The following is a 13,863-nucleotide window of genomic DNA, read 5'->3' on the forward strand; positions in this document are numbered from 1 at the left end:
TTATTGTATTACTTTATTGTATTATTGTCAATTACTGAAATTATATTACTGAGCAGAGCTGATATTGTTCAGAGGAATTGAAAATAATTTAGTTTAATATAGCACCAGTTATCATTAGCACCTTATTAGGAAGTTTTATTTCAGAATTAAAGCACACAGCTTTATGTGTGTCTGAAGAAAAAATTTTAAGCACTCTTTTTGATATTGTGATATTATTTTCAGAAACTGTAGGATAGAATGTTGATGAAGGATTTATTGGAGGGTTGGTTATTCATTCTAAACAGTGTCTAATGCTTATGACTCCTACTAATTTCTGGTAAAATGTAGAGGTTTTCAGGGCTGGCTTGTGGATACACATGGCACCCACACTCTACTTTTAGTTATCACTGAAAGCAGGCACTTCTTGTCAGCTCCTGTGAGTTCAGAGTGGATATTTACCTCTGAATTTAGTATCATCACTTTTGCTATTCTTCAGTGCTTCAGCTTCCCAGTGGTTTCGGTCAATGGAAGTGAAGAAGGTAAGAGGGACTAATGTGTTCTCATTCTTTTGTACCAATCAAAGATTAATTCAGGCTGAAGAACAATAAAAGGATGGTTACTAGAATGGTCAGTTAAATATATGACATTTTTTGGAAGGACACTAAAAGAAATAGATATATCTTGGTTAGCAAAAGAAGATCAAGAGTGAATACAGTGGAATTCCTCATGAGTTCTCTAGGATGAGAAACACAAAGACCAAAAAATCTGAAGAGATAACTATGTACAAAATTATCAGATTATTATTAAGATGGAGGATATCTCACCGCCAAGGTGGCAGTCTAGGACAGCATTCTACCAGGAAGAGAATTAATGGAATTACTGTAGGATCAAATCTGGTCAGCAAAAGAGATGATAGGCAAATGTTGGCTGTCACAGCAGAGAAATGAGCTTGGCATGATCTTCCATCTCTTGAATTATTGCTCTTCAGTTATACCATTGAGATATTTTCGATTTCAGTGAATTTGTTCCTTACTCATGGCAGTAAAAATTCATCCACGATATTCTCTTGTGATTGTACAAGCACAAGGAAAGATGCTGAAGCCAGCACTCCTTCATCTTCCACCTTGACTACACTAATATCCTTCCTTCCAGGATTCCTTCCACAAGAGTTTTAGAAATTATCTATTTTTATGTCTTTACCTGAGAATTCATGTAGAATACCTGGACTAGCAAAATAATGATGTTTGAAATAGGGCACTACTGTAATTGCTGAAGAGTAAATGGGAAGTATTATCACTTCCCACCTGCTCACTTATGGATTAAACAAAATTCTAGAAGTAATGCAAAAAAATATCACAAAGCAAATATTTTAATAATTTTATAAGATATAATTTTTTTATTGTGTAAATGATAACTGTATGACCTAAGTTTTTTCTTCTAGCGATGCTGGAAGAATCTTCTGGGCTGAAGTTGGTCTTCTGTGTAGGAATGATCTAAAGTTTAGGACAATAATAACTGCTCAAGCTAGTGTGTGGGTAGGTGTTTCTTTTTCTTTATCCAACAATGTTTGTAACTAAATAAGTTTTTTAAACACTACAATATATATATGAATTGACAAGAACAGCACATTTTGGAGACAGAAAAGCCACAAGCTTTTTTTCCCATATTAAATTGAAATTGCATACAAGCAGACAAGAAGAAATACAGCGGTAAAGAAAAGAAAAAAAAAACAACAACAACAAAAAAAAACCCACAAAAAACCCTAACAAACCCAAGATTCCCCCAAAAACCTGGAAAAGCCCCAAGAACTGATGAACAAAAGGGAAAGGAGGAGGAGAGGGAAAATTCCAAAATATTAGGACTTTTAAAGTCTTCCTTACAATCTAAGTTTTTCAGAGCTTGAGGGAAATGAAAATTTGCTCAAAAATCTTTTCTTTAATTGAAATCACATTTTTATTTAGCCACAAAGTGTAGATGCATGTGGCCTGTACCCTGCACTGGCCTGCAGTGTGTGATCCTGACATACAGTGACCATCCTGAGAAAATGGCTGTGTTTGGATAACATGGGAGCCTCTAGCCAGCACAACTGCCTTTGAGTTTGCTTCCTAAAACAGAATGGTAAAAAAAGGAAAAGGAGGGAAATCGTTCGATTTTTGTGTTACACTTATGTGGAATGTCAGATGGGATGGATTGTATCATAACTCAATAGGAAATTTAAAGCCTAGGGATTTGACATGAAGCAGAATCTGTTGGCCTGGTCCAACATATCATTTAACCAGCTTTATCTGAATTCCTGCTGAACCATAAACGCCAACCTTTCAAACAATGCAAATTAGATCAGAAAAATTTATAGCCATCCTTATTCACAGATCAATAGATTGAATAAATATGCCATTTATTTGATTCCGCTAAATTAGTTCTCAGTCAATGAAAATATATTAGATTCATAATTGTTTTCTAAATTTTTATTTCACTTTCCCTTAAGAACCAAATTGTATTGACAAACTTCCCTAAACTTCAAAAGAAACCAGTACTTCTTCTTTGAAGTTGTCTTATTCTCTTCTCCACTGTCAGTATTTGGACTTCTTGCAAAATCACAGAATCATAGAATCATTTAGGTTGTAAAAGACCCTTAAGAACATGATTCACTCCTGGCAGGATTTCTCTGGGAAGGATAATTCATGACTTGTATTTAAGAACAGTAATTCTCTGATAATAAACACAGAGTGCTCAGTGCTTCTCTACTTCTAGATTCAGGTTTTGAAATCTCTGAGGTTTCCAAGATATAATGTACCATGTCTGGAGAGTCAAGTAGTGAGGTACTAATATGCTACATTACTGGAAAACAGGCTGTAGCACAAAGCAAATTAAACAGCTGCAATTTTCAAGGAGATATTGATTTTCCCCTGAACAGTTGATTCGTCTCTACATTTTGTTGCATGTTTTCCTGTAGCTAATACATGTGAGTTATAGTCACCAGCAGGTGAAAATTCAGAGCAGATTGTATTTTATCCAAATTGTTAATATATCTTTCTACTAAAAATTTTCAGAAGAAGTGCTGGATATCCCACTATCCTGCAATAAGAATATCTGATAGAAATATAGGATTTGCAGACTTTAACACATACATTTAAAAACAAAATGATAATATTTTCCTTTAAAAGTAAAATTTTGAAAAAATTAAAATTATTTTTAAATTATTTGAGCATGTATTAAGGATAATAAATATAAACCTTTAAATTCAGCAGAATTTAAGCAAAATTTTGAGGCACATTTCAGGCTTAGCAAAGTCTATGTCCTTCTATTAGGTTGATTCTAGCCACTTGGAAATATTTTACAGGAACAATAAATTTTTCAGTTAGGAAAATCAAAATATAAACTGCTTCTCTTTATTATCCTTGCTGAGCAAGGATATGCTGGATATGGAATGTAACACAAGAACTGCGCCCCAAAGTATATTCTGCCTTATGAATATGAATTGCATGTTACTGGGCTTGTGTTCTTTATAACTATTATGACACAATTTAAGGAAGCCTGTAAAAAAGTGTTCTTTTCCTTGATGACTACACAGGGCAAGAAAAACAAAACTGAGCTGGGATGTGGCTCACAAAATCAAAGTTAAGTGGCAATTACTGTGGATGAGGGATTCAAATAAAACTTTAGAAAGAATCTCAAAAGGAAGAGGCATGAAGTAAATCAGAGTTGCTGGGAATACATATGATAAAATTCTTGGTTCCACTGATCACACAACACACCTACAGTAACAATTTCTAATCACCAATTTCAGATTCAATTAAAAAATATATATTCAAAAATATTAACGTTTGACATACAAACAACACTGCTGCTAAATCAGAAGCAACATTAACTCTCTGACATTTTCCCATAATTATTTACTTCTCATTTTGAAACAGGTTTTTGCTCCAGTCCCATCAATATTCAAGCAAGTATAACATGTCCTTATTCCCAGTTCTGAGCTAATTTGGGTGTACAACTCCTACAGCAAAATTAAATTGAATTTTCTTTTTGATGAAGAAGCTGTCCATCAAGAAGGGCTGTTTTATCTAAAACCATCCTTTTTTGAGAGAATATGTCAAATTTCGACAACATGATTTACAGAAAAAGGATTGCATGATATATAGTTCAAAGACTATAAGAACAAAATCAAAATATTTTACTCCAATATTATTAGACCTTTTACTGCAATTTATTTTCCAATTCTCATGATTTATAATACACTGTAACAAAATAAAGGCATTTAAGATTTCAAAACAACATTAAAATATATAATCTCTTCTGAAATAGCTAAAGGTTTTTTTGCTGTGCTGCTAGTGTAAACAAAAGGCAAAGCACAAAATAATTTTCTGAGATGAAATTAAACTGAAAACTTCTTTCAGAACAAGAATGTTTTCCTCTATTCATCTCCTCTTTCCTTGATTTGAGATAACTTTCAGTTGCCCAGTTATGAACTTTTCATGTGAAGGCCCTAAATCAAACCATCATGCAATCATAAATTCAAAGAATGGTTTGTATTGGAGTGGACTCTAAAGCTCATTTAGTTTCAAGCCCCCTAGTGTGGACGGGGACATCTTCAACTAGACAAGGTTTCTCAAAACTCCATCCAATACCCACATCCTGTATTTTTGCTTTGGGTTGCCCTAGCCAGGCACAGAACCTTACACTTGGGCCTGTTGAACTCCATGAGCTTTGCACAAGCCCATCTCTCAATCCTGGAAGATAACATTGTAAGACAAATTCTGATTCCATCTTCTATATCTTGAACATAACTTACTTTTCTTTTGCCTTTCCTATTTTTTGTTTATTCCCCACCTTGCCCATAATTTTCACACACTTTTTGTTTTTTCACTATTTGTTAATTGTCCTCCAGCCCTCTTGTTATACAAATTGTTAGTTTAGACAGGTTAATCTAACCCTGATTATCCCACTTCAACTGGGATTTGTTAGTATTTACTCTTGATTATTATATGAGCTAAGTGGTCTTCTATACAAGCTATACTACTGGTTTTGCTACAGGAAACATCAAAATTAAGGTAGTTTTCTAAAAGACAGCAGTATGGATCCAAGCTATGTGAGAGTTTATTAGAGCCCATGTGATTAGCCTGAAACTAAGTGGTTATTTTAAAAATGTTTATGTCTCATAGATGATGGATGATGGAACCCAAAGGACCTCACTTTCAGGAAAGCAGTCGACAGAACTCTACTTAAAATCACTAGGAAACAAACACAAACCATTCTAAGTGGGGGGAAATGATAGAAAGTAATGATCATATTAATTTTCATATTTTTTCCTTTTTTGAAGTGATTAAGTTCAGTGGAGAAATACATAGCTCATATATACAATATATGGGAACACTTCAGATATTCAAGACTCAAAGAATAATTCTGTCTATCTTAGAGCTGGGAATATGCATGATAGAAAAAAATACCAACTCTCTTACCAAAATTCAACTTATTTGATGACAAAACTCTATGAATTACAGAAGACTAACAAATAGGCAAGGGCAGTCACTGGTTATGGTGACCTTTGTTCCTTAGACTTTAAGAGCCAAAACTGCTACTGCATTTGGGGATTCATTTCTAATAATGTCCCTTCCAATGAAGTGACTGTGCTCTCCAGGCTCTCTCAGTGTGAAGCACGGATATGACAGTGCTGAGCTGCCTCTTGTAATTTATTCATGAAAGTAAAGATATGTTAGGTGGAGATATGCAGAACTTGCAGAGATAGATAATGATCTGTCAGTCAGCTGCAGGCTGTGGAGGAAATGAGGACATCATTGTTCCCTTGAATGTATGCACTGTGCTCTACAAGGATGTGGCCAGAGGAAGGAAGGAATATGGATCTACTGTCAGTCCCTCTGCAGAATGCTGAGAACTGCATACTCCTTGAGAACTCCCTGCTGAGGGTACAGTCTGAAGGAGAATGTATCAGGCAACACTTGGATTTAATAAAATGCTGTCACAGGCCTTAGAGAATGTAATGCAAGTTTTTTTTTTTTTTTCCCATGCAGCAAGAAGCAACCTGACTACCAAATAAAGTAAGAGCAATGTAGTCAGCTTCCAGACATCTCTGCTTCAACCAGACCTTCCCAACTGTGCTGGTAGTTTGTGCAGTCATTCCCCTGTATTGGTACCTTATCTATGCATCATGTGACTTAACTTTGTACTTAAATTTTGAATTTGAATGTAATTTTTATTCTTCCTTTACTGCGTTTCCTGAAAGAATATTTTCATACCTTTTCTTTCTGATAAATGGATTATAGAAACAAATGTTACATACATATAACCATGAGTGCTTGTTTTGCCTTGAAAGAATTTTAATATATCCTGTTTTAGCAGCAGTTAAAAACTAAGTATCCATTATTTTGCATACTGCAATAAGTCTTCAGTAAGCCTAAGTGAAAATCCTTATTTATAATAGATTACTGAAGTTATCCTAAATATTTACAATGGCTGCAAATATAATTAAACTGAAACACCAATATGCATATCATTGAATCCTTGGTAGTTTGCAAAATATGCTAACAGTTTCTATAAATATGCAAACTTAGGACTGCATTGTTGCAGACTTGTTACTTTGCTCACAATATCACAGATTCACAGTTTTATATGTTTATATAAAAGGTACGAAATAAAGCCAAGAGATTATCAGTCATAGTGCTACTTTTAGTCTTATTGTCCTCACACTTTCACAGAGAGCACAATATATCCAGCGATAGCTGCAGAATACACGAATTAATTATTATACCTCTACCCTGGACTTCACCTGATGTCTTTATATAAGTAAAATTTGAATATTTTTGAAATTTCAGTCTTCTAGTTTGGTGGCTGTACAATGAATTTGATCAAGACAATGTTAGCTTAGTGCTCCGCAAGAAATTTGTATATATAACATAATAAATATTGAGGCATTTTTGCATGGTGCATTAGTTATAATTTTGAGGACCAAAATCTATCTTTAGTTCAGTTAAGACTAGGAGGTGGTATCTCAAGACTTTCAGCTGCAAGAAAAATTGCAGACTACGATGCTAAGCAGATTTAAGGAATAGAAGTAATTTGGACAGGAAAGATTTTTTTGTATCTGTGTAGACTAAACGAAGGGGATGTCTGTGGGGCCTTTATATTCACTAATGTGACCCTCCGAAGTTCTGCAGTGGGCTTGAAAATGACTGGATACAAGCCAGGTTCAGTCTGGAAGAAATACAGCTTCATTCACACAATCCTGCACCAAAATAATAAATCTTTTCTCTCCAGACTGCAGTGGTTCTGCAGCTATATTGGCTCTCATCTTTGCAAGCCTTGGAAACTACACTGTGCTCCATTGTACGGTCTAAATTCACCCACAGCATTTGACTGCAGGGCAACTGTAGGCACCTTCCTTTTCAGCACACTTCAAAGTGTCATAGCACAGAAGCTACGTCTACACTGCTTATTGTGTCAGGGGCATTTACTGGAAATGATAAAACTGGGCACCAATATTTTCTGGATTTCATTGTGTTTGTTTTCAGAGACCTGCATTTTAATGAACTGAACTTTTGTGACACACTACAAGACATCAGCTAGAAACTTGAATTCTGTACTAATGAAGCACTGGTATTTTTCACTTCCAGCTAATTTCTTCAGGGATTTTTCTTTGATTTTGCTTTTATTGAATTGAGACCTTTTTCTTGTAGAAGATGTTCGCTGTTTACATAGTTAATGTTATCAGCCAGGTTGAAATTGAGATACAGCTATAACTAGATTCTGCATGCAGAATGACTCAATATTTTCTCCTAATCTGAACACATGGGTATAAAATGTTGTGCTATGCTTATGGTAGAAATGAACCAGCAATGCACTCCTGCTGCAAAGACAAATGGTCACATCCGACTCAGTATTGCCAGCAGGTTGAGGGAAGATGACCCCCCCTTGTACTCAGCACTGGTGAGGCCACACTAAAAGTACTTTATCCAGGTCCAAGATCTTTGGCACAAGAGACATAAGTCCATATTGGAGACAGCCCAGAAAAAGGCCAGAAGAATGGTCCAGGCAATCACTATCTGTATGAGGTTTAACAAGGTGCTGGATCCTGCATCTGGGAAGGGGCGACTCCGGATGTAGGTTCAAACTGGGGAATGAGTGGCCAGAAATCAGAACTGTGGAAAGGGATCTGGGACTCCTTGTCGATGGCAAGTGGAACATGAGCCAGCAGTGTCCTGGCAGCCAGGAGGGTCAACTGTGCCATGCACAGCATCACCAGCCGGGCAAGGGAGGGGATTGTCCTGCTCTGCTCTGTTTTGCACTGGGGTGGCCTCATCTTGAGGACTGCATGCAGTGTTGGCTACCACAGTGTGAGTGAGATATTAAGCTATTAGAGAGTGTCCAAAAGAGAGTAACAAAGATGGTCTTGAGGGTAAGTGATTGAGGTCACCTGGTCTGTTCAGCCTGGAGAAGATGAGACTGAGAGAAGACCTCATTGTAGTGTACAGCTTCCTTGTTAGGGGAAAAGGAGGGGCAGCCACTGATCTCTTCTCTGTGGTGACCTGAGGGAATGGCCTGAAGCTGTGTCTAGGGAGATTTAGGTTTGATATTATAAAAAGTTTCTACGCTCAGAGGGTTGTTGGGCACTGGAACAGGGAAGTGGTCACAGCACCAAGCCTGATGGTTTAAAAAGTATTTAGATAATGCTCTCAGGTACATTGTGTGAATCTTGGTGTCGTCCTTTGAGCCACCACGAGTTGGATTTATATTATCCTTGTGAGTCCCTTCCAACTCAGGGTATTCTATGACTCTATGATCCCGTGATTAAGGATCTGTAGCATCTCTCTGACGAGGAAAGCCTGAAAAAGTGGGCACTGTTGAGCATGGGGGAGAGAAGGCTGAGGGGGAAATCTTACTAATGTGTGCAAATACCTGAGGGATGATGCAAAGAGGACAGAGCTTTTCAGTGGTGCCCAGTGACAGAACAAGAGCCAATAGACACAAACTGCAACACAGGATATTACCTCTGAACATGAAAAAACTTCACTGTCAGGGTGACTGAACACTAGCACATGTTGCCAAGGGAGGTTGTGGAGTCTCCGAGATATCCAAAGTTGTCTGGGCTTGTCCTGGTTACCTGGCTCTATGTAGCTGTTCTTGAGCAGATAACCCTTAGAGGTTCTGTCCTATCTCAACCCCATCCTGTGATTATATGAATTCACTCTTTCAATTTCTATTACCTATCAATAGAGTGCAAAGAAGAAATGATGGATTATATTTGCTGGGATACTTTACCTCTCCAAGAATTCATCTCTACCTTGCATGTTTAGATGGAGTGGGTCTTGTACCAGGTGGTGCTTCTGGGCATGGACAACCTATGCAGGGAGCCAATTGCTGGAACTCTTTGGGTCTGCCTTGCCTGAGGGTGCTCCAGAACTGTACAAATGAGTGACTTTTGAACAGGACATCAAATACCTCACAAGCACTCCCGACTGTGTACCACAAGATACTCAGACAAATTCACATAAAAAATTTGTTAATGTGGAGCACACTGACACCCTAGTCTTTATCCCAAATCAAAGGCAAGAATTAAAATAAATTGTGAATATGGCTTAAAACAGATCTGCTTATTTTCTTCCATTTGCCTCTTCCTGGAAATCAAACCATATTTGTAAATATTTCCAGTTTATTCTAATTTTATTTATTTTGATCACCCAGAAAGTCAACATATTTAAAATCATACTAGTGTATGAAGAGTGCTCTTTGCTGTATGACACCCTTTCTGCTCTATAATTTTGTTAGAAAAAGGAGTATGTCACAAGTTAGCACCGCTTTCAGACACTACAGTATACTTCAACACCTTTTCTGAGCTTAACCTGGCTGGACTTCCTGCCTTTGCTGCAGCTGGACCTTTCCAGCAAAGCCTAAGTCTCATTCCCTGTGTTGCTCATCTACCCACAACTGTTTCCTCTACTTGTATGATATCACATCTCAGCTTTGTATCAGAACATCTAGACCTTTCAGATTTCAAATTACTTTGGACCTAGTTGCTGCCTTTTCAGAGACAGAGAGTTTCTCAGGCCCACTCCAAATGACAGCCTCCTACAACCCTTGTGTCTCTTCAAGAGTTTGGGAAAAGAAAAAAGACCCAAGTCCTGGGGGTCCCTAGAATCCATGAGGATATCCAGCTGTATGACATGAAGGAAAAGCAGTTCAGCTGCAGCCAGGAAGCCAATTTTCTCTCACAAACCTGATGGTGCTTACTTATACATTCTGAATATTTTCTTCAGTGACATGTTAAAAAATTTGCCAATGGAAAAATCAATAACCAGAACACACTGAGATAACTGTGTTGTGACAAGGATTTGTGGTCCAGTCAGTGACATGGACAGAATGTACAGCATCAGTCACTGCTGACCTTCAGAAGCGCTGTGTATCCAGAGTCCTGTGTCAAATGATCTGGTAGGATACTTAGTTTTATCTTACGAAATACATCAAATTTCAATTAAATACAAATAAAAAATTCTCTATTACTATGGTAGAGAACTCAGTAAGATTCTCAGCTCAATAAAACTGTTCCAGAGAGATGAAGACAATCTGAAATCACAGATCTGAAAAATGTGACATAATCTATACAAGTTTGTGCATTCCCTGTATATTTGAGCATATGCATCCACTTATCACACAGAAGTACAGGACTTAGAAGGTAGATAGAGAGGAAAGATGGAACCCCTACCATTGGAAAAAGACAGGGAAAAACCCAAACCCTTGCAGAAGGCATATATACCTTCCAGTCTCCCTGGCCTGCTGCATTCTTCACCCACATCTGAAGGAAGAAGCCTGTTCTGGAAGGAAATTTAATTGCAGAAAAAATACATTCCTTGAATTCCTGAAGAGGGACAGGTTTAATTGACACTGTACACAGAAAAAGCTACTTCATGCCTCCTTAAGGTACCTAATATTTTCAAATGCTAGGAGTTCTGGTAGTTAAAATATACTCCTACAAATCAGTCCCTCCTTGCACAGTGTAATCCATCTGATTTTTAAGACTTGTGCATGCAGTAAGAGGTGTGCCTTGCTTGTTTAAGGCTATAATTTTAAAATTCTACTTTCTCATAAAAACAGTGCAAAGCAAAAGCCACTGGGTGTCTGATCTCAGTTTCAGCCTAATGTTTGAGGAAGAATTGACTGACGTCTAAAAAAACTGCTTATTTTTCTCTTTCCAAATTCCTGTATTTCAGGATCCTTTTACCTAGACTTAGCATATTGAATCTGTGCATTCTTAACTTCCAAAAAAATCCAAACTAACACGGGATTTTGAGCATAAAACAACCTTCACAATGAAAGTTCTGGGCTCTCACTGTGGGAGATTGATACGCCAGTGAGAGAGACAGAGAGGGAGAGGTGGAGCTAAAAACCTGGCCCTTACATCGCAGGTGTGGGGAGCTCTGCTCCTGTTTACTACGAGTGTCCTGGAGCTTTTCCTTTGTGAATCCCTTTCAAGGACAGCAAGGCACCTTTTGGCAAATTCAGTTCTGTTGCCAGCCTGGGCCTTTTTCAAAGATGTAGGATCTGGTCAGAAAGTTTAATGATTTTTGTTTTGGTTTTTCTTTGTAGAGTAGAAAAACTTACCTCATTTACCTACATAAAAAAGACACAGAATTAACTCTTAGGGGAAAATAGAGCATAACTTCTAGAGAAAATTTCCAGGGAAACTTTACCTAAAAATTGATTAATCTGATGGCCTCTTACTTGGTCTCCAGTCAGTGTTGTACTCTCCATCACAAATATTGTAAAGGCTGTAGATGTAGTTGCTCAGACTGGGAGCTTACTCTACAAGCACTATGCAAGTACGGGCAGGAACTGGTCATTGGATAAAATTAATATACCTTGGAAAACTTTTTTTTCTATTTTCAGGTCACAAAGTATCAGAAAATTCTAATAGAGTGATATGTTTAAAGGACACAGGAGGGTTTTAACTAAGAAATATTTTTGGCATGGGACACATCACATCTGAGAACCCATTGGTATTATTATATCATCTACTGATTCATCCTACTTCAAAAAACAATGCATGATGGCTTGCTAAATTGTTTTTGAAATATCATCTTGGAGACAGTTTTCCTCTTTTAAGACCCCAAGTGGCAAAAGCAATTGAAGGGAATATAAAACAATCAAATAGATGTAATATAAAGGCAAATAGGCAGGAGAACTGATAGTTTTCTCTCCAAACCAGCAGGAGATAGTAAAAGATTGCAGGAAAGGATGAAAAAGAAGTGAAACAGAGGTGTAATAAAAAATCCCGTATCCAGCAACCTGACTTTTAATTGCAAATCATAGAGCAATGGGACAAAATCAAGGAGCAATTTTCCAGAAACCAAGAGATGAAACTGGTTTTTCTTTCAGAAATGTTTTGTAATTTTGAAATATTCTTTTAAATAAGTAAAACATTACAAAACATTTTTGGAGTTATATTTTTGAAGTTTATAATTCGTTTAGGACCATAGTTTCTGCTGAAAATTACAGTGATACATGCTACCAAACTGGTAAAAAATATTAGAAATTCAAGTGGTTTTAATACTCAAGCATATGGGACATCTCTTACACACTGTTAATGGCTTCTCATCTTATTTTCCTTAAATTCCTTTTTTTCTTTCTGTCTTCTTTTGAAAGTTTTCATGGTTTTTCCTTCATAGAATTTTTTTTCAATATATATAGCAAAAGAAGTAAGAATATTTATTTTGGGGATTCTTTTTAAATGTCTGCTATTCTTTCAGGATAAAAAATTTTTATGTTCAATGCAGATTTAGACATTGTGTGTGTCAGTTTCTTATGAAAGCATTGACTACTATCACTACTAGGTAGTGAGTGGAGGCTACACCCTTTGGAAAGAATACAGATTTTATACATAGCATGTGGCACATAATTAAAAAAAAAAGTTACCTGAATAAAAACTACTACTCTAAAATAAGAATGAGTAGTAAATTAAACAGCCAGAATGGTACAACATTCTATCCAATTCTTATTTGTAAAACATCACCATAAAATTGTGAATTTTGATCATAAAAAGCAGTATTTTCCAAAGAAACTTTAAGTTTCATCCACACTCGTTCTAGATGCTGCATTAATGAACAAGAGTCCTCCTCTGCTTTCTCTGAAATCCGTGGAAAATTGATTTTAATGGGTAACAGAAAACCTCTCAGAATTCAGATGCTCTTCCAGTACTTAACTGAAAACTTTAACTGGGTAAACATCTGTTACAGGTAATAAAATTAAATCAGAAGAAAACTCTCACATTACTCTAAATGAATACAAAGAATAAAATCCTTTGTATTGTAGGTAACAGCTGCTCTTACTCATTTATCTCAGGGCAAAATAGAAAAATATGCTTGCATTAGAAAGTGTTCTGTATCACACTGATGATCCTTTCCATTTGTAGAGGAAGTGATTATTTGGGAGTTAACTCATTCCACTTTCACCTACACTTCTATATCATAACAGAGATAGCTCATAAGCACTGAGCATTGCTCATTGTTATCTAATTTCATTCGGAATTTCTTTTTTCTGACTGTTCAAAGAACATTCTGGGGTTTTTGGGATGGTGCAACCACAGAGCAATAGCATTCTCTGCTTGCGGTGACAAAAGTGCAAAGGGTTTAAGGGTAGAATGTTTAAAAATAGTAGCATGAAAATCAGTCATTTTTTAATTACTGACCTGCAATGTCAATTCTTAATGACAGGAAGCATGCACTTATTGTCAATTTTGCTAAAAGAAATCAAGAGAGAAAAGAAAGCAGGCTGTGAAGTTCAGAATGCTAGAGACAAATGGTTCAGCTCTGGAGAGCAATGTGACAAACACAAGGTCTGCGGAAAAATGACTTTGCCAGACTTTGCCAGATCACAACT

Source organism: Zonotrichia leucophrys, chromosome 2 (assembly GCF_028769735.1).
Source record: "Zonotrichia leucophrys gambelii isolate GWCS_2022_RI chromosome 2, RI_Zleu_2.0, whole genome shotgun sequence".
Lineage (NCBI taxonomy): Eukaryota > Metazoa > Chordata > Aves > Passeriformes > Passerellidae > Zonotrichia > Zonotrichia leucophrys.